Consider the following 4480-nt stretch of genomic DNA (forward strand, 5'->3'; position numbering starts at 1 on the left):
ATGTGGGTAGTTGGTAGGAGTAATAACATGTGGTAGTGAGTGAGTCAAAGGTTACTAGCAAGTGGCCATAAATATTTGTGTGGTTAATAAGTGGTTACAGGTAGTAACAAATATCTCAAGTGACACCATACTTGTAATATTTGTTCTACCAGAGCTATTGACCCATTATTAGTGTTACCAAAATGTCCCATATAATAAAAGGTCAGTCCCAATTAATATTAATTAAGTCAACCTGAACTCACTATTGACTCTATTTATCCAAATTGACAACTTTTAGAGCACATAGGAACTCAATTGATCTCAATTAATAGTAATTTGTGTATTTAAGGAAATACGGGGTATTACATTACAGGGAAGGTGTTAGCATCCAAAGTGTCCTAGGTACTCCTAGGGAGCTCTTTTTTATGTGTGCATATGTTTTTGGTATAAAAGATGTTTGATAAAATAGAGAGTGTGGGGATGAGAAAAAGAATTCATTGATTATATTTTTGTGTTTGACAAGACCTACGGTCTTATGCCTACGTACCAACATAAAAATGATGGATCAAAACCCCATAGTTCGTGGTAAACATTTCAAAGAAGTTGGTGAACTGAATTTAACAAAAATTTAAATGAAAAGGCACAAAATGCCAAATATTTGAATGAAGTTGTTAGTTCTTTTTTCCTTTTGAAATTTAAGTCAATATAGTTAAGTTTATTTACAAATTTGATTTAAGAAAAGAAGTTCAAAAATTCAAAGGCATAAAGCCAAAGTTTCTAATCATTAAAACATGTCTAAGTTTGAAATCACAAGCAAAGAAAGTTTTTGAAAATAGGGAGATATTTGAAATTAAAGAAGTGGGAGGAGATGAAGAGACTACCCTAAGCAAAATTTAAAAGTTAAGGGTTGAAAAGATCTGACCAATGGGATGAAATTCAACAGACAAGAATGTCATATAGAAACTCATTTTCCTTTGGACTTTAATCAAGCAATAAGCAATAAGCAATGAGAAATAAGCAATATCCAGATATCATGAAGATCAAGACATCAAATAAATATAGCCATGTCCAAGCAAGTATTTTAAAATAATTAAAAATATGCATAAAAATATTTAATTCATGAAAAATACCGAAATTAATCCAAAAAATAATTTTAATTCAAAATATGGAAAAGAAAAATATTTAAAGATTTTTGGTGAAAGTCACATATTTTTTGGATGAAAAATGGATTTATTGTGAATTAAATAAAATAAGTGGATTAAATGAAAATTCAGAAAATACAAAAAAATAAGGGTCGTCAGATCTCCCTCATTAATTGAGGTGGAAGATCTGATGGTCAAGCACGCACTTCACACCATATACCTCAGTCAACGCGTCATAGGGATGGTAATTACAAGGAGCGGTCAAGATTAAAACATTTCAAATGGATCAGAAGGTTGGGAGAGCGCCAACGCACCACCGGAGCCATAGCTCCGGTCTTCTTCTCCGGTGAACCTCACCGGACTGGTCCGCCACCAACCTTCACCAAAATAAAAAGTGTGGACATGATTTTAAAGGAAAAATGCTCAAGAGCTCGAATCTTACCTCCATTTCTTCCAATTCCAAGTATATTGAAAGATACATGGATTTGAAATTTGAGATTCATGATCTGAGTTGCTTCGATTTAACCTCAAAGCAACTCAATCTTGTTTCCTACATTGGTAGGACTTCAGCCAACCAAAAATCAAAGAGAATGGTGAAGAATTGAGAGAGAATTTAAGGCTCAAAGTTTCTGAAAAATCACCTTCGGGTAGCTTCAAATTGGCTTGATCTCGATCTGAATTTGCTTGGTTCTTCCTCCTCCTGCTTGCAGTGACCAATTGAGATGAAAAAGGAAATGAATCCTTGGAGTTTGAACCTTAAAACAGAAGGTGAAATTCAAACTCGATTTCTAAGAAACCTTCAAGGAATTCTATGGTGTGAGGGTTCTGGGGTCTCTTGGCAAAGCTTGGGCAATATGTGTCCCATTTCTGAAGCAATGGACTTGTTTTAAAAGGCAATGTGATTCATTTTTGAACCCTTTGAAAATTTGCCAAAATTAGTAACAATGGTGCATGGATGCTTGGGTAATGATTTGGGCCCAATTCATGATGCAATTCAACTCCAATTCATGCACATTGAGTACTGAAACAACAACATGTAAGCATGCAATAAGAAATGGTTATTTGAATTCAAATTTTGACAAAACAAACCTATGAAAGAAAACATGCGCAAGTCCCTCAATATTGGTCCAGATGAGGTGATCGTGGACGTTTTTGAAAGGTGATATCAAGGGGAACAACTTTAATTTTAAACACTTTCCCATGAGGTGGAAGTTTGAGAAATCAAACATATTTTAGAATTTTCTAAGTACCAAGTCAAATGACCACTTCTTCCACCTTGAATAACTTTTTCTATGAGCTTCAAATGGAAAATGTTGCTTCATAAAAGTTGAATATCTTTCATCCCTATTCAATTTGGTCACAAATTTGACATCATTTGGATTTGGAATGAGGAAGTTATGCATTTTAGAAGTTGAGGAAAATTGTTTGTTCAATGATGATGGCCCAAAATGACCTATAATGTTTCCTCTTGGCACATGTCCTTGCAATTTGAATTTGACATTTATCAAAGAATAAAAGTTGGATAAGACATCTTGTAATTAACCATAAAAGTCAGATGGACTTCATATCAAAAAATTGAGCAAGTTATTGTCCTTGGAAGTTGACCTTCTAACTAGGGCACAAACAAAATGACCTATAATACTTTACCATAAAAAATGACTTTCCAAGCAAAACTAGATCTTGATATCAACATGAAAGTTATTTTTAATGTCATAAAGATTAACTTTTATCTTGGAATAATTTTCATATGACAAAAAATTTAGGAGATAGGGTCTACGGAACCCCAATTTTGACCAGTTGACTTTCTCTGGTTAACCTCTTTGAACCATTTTGCAGACTTGAAGTTCTCTTGATATTTGGGACTCATGGAGGATCATATATGTATAATATGATGTAATATGAAATATCCCTTGAATTATTTGATCAATTGTTGAAGAAACTTGTTAAGGAAGTCACACAAGATACCTAGATGAATTATGGCTTCCAAGGCGAACAAGCTCAAACTCTTTGATGAATTCTTGATCAAAATGATAAATTAAGATCCTGGGGATACATATATGATGTTTATAACCATTGTGAACCATTTCTTGATTGATCTCTTTATATTGAGGGTCTCAAACCCTAGTTGTGAGCTTGATGAGGCACATGTGGATGCACACACTACCTACAAAAGGAACAAAGCTATACATGGACATATTTTTGGTATTTTGGTTAGTATATAAAAGAAAATAAAGTACGATACAATAAAAATATGCTTTGTGATCTCTCCCAATGCAAACCCAATGAATAAGGGGTAAGGAGGATGCCAAGGTGTGATCCCATAGCCAATGCAAATGATGAGATATCATGAGGGATCTTAGGGTCAAAATTGGGGTCTTACACTTACGGTCGTACATCACCAGATGACTTTGACGACAAGAGTTTCCTTTATACTTTTCAAAATCTGGAACCTTGGACTTGTGCAGAATCCTCACATTGGGAACTAGACACAGATCATGAGCATTCTTCCCAAACAGATCTTTCCCCTTCAATTGAATCTCTTTCTGCATAGCCTGAAATTGATCTTGGAAATCGTCCATTCTTTCATAAACACCAACAATCTCTCTTTGGTCAACATGAAAAATAGGTTCTTCGACATAAGGAACAACATGAACCACGAAAGATGGTACTGACATCACAGGTTGAGCCATAGGAACTTCAACAGCAGGTTGATACCCCTCAGGCACGAAGTTAGAAGGCATGCCCCAAGTGAAAACAGGAGGCATGTGGTTCTGCGGAGCACTGAAGGTCCTCCAAAGTGGAGTCTGAGGAGGAGGAGGTGGCTGATTCTAAGCAGCCACCAAAGCTTCCAATATAACAGTAAGCCTCTCATAGTTGTCCCTCAAGGTTGTCACCTCCTCACGGAGTTTGTGATTCTCTTGCTCTAGGCGGTCCATCTTCTTCAACTGATTAGCTCAATTGTTGTACTGGTGAGACAACTTGTCTAGATGAAGACCAAGATGCAACATGATGCATGATATGAAAATGTGAATGTTATTATTGTTATTATTTTTCAAGGAACTTTAAGACATAAATTGCAAACATCATAATGGGAATAACACATTTTGAGGTACTGAAAATCTCATTTTATTAATAATGTAAAGGATTACAATCAGAAATACAATTTAAATGATTAGAAACAGAAAGGAGCTAGCTCTATGGAATCATGTCTGATGACGACCAACTCAAAGTTGATACTTCTTGTGAAGCCTTTTGACCTCTCTTTCGTAGCTGCTTTTCATAGCATCATTATCTATCACAAGTTGGTCTACAATTCCTTACAAACGTCGGAATTATGAAGATGAGTAGATGATGAAATG

Source organism: Lathyrus oleraceus, chromosome 7 (assembly GCF_024323335.1).
Source record: "Lathyrus oleraceus cultivar Zhongwan6 chromosome 7, CAAS_Psat_ZW6_1.0, whole genome shotgun sequence".
Lineage (NCBI taxonomy): Eukaryota > Viridiplantae > Streptophyta > Magnoliopsida > Fabales > Fabaceae > Lathyrus > Lathyrus oleraceus.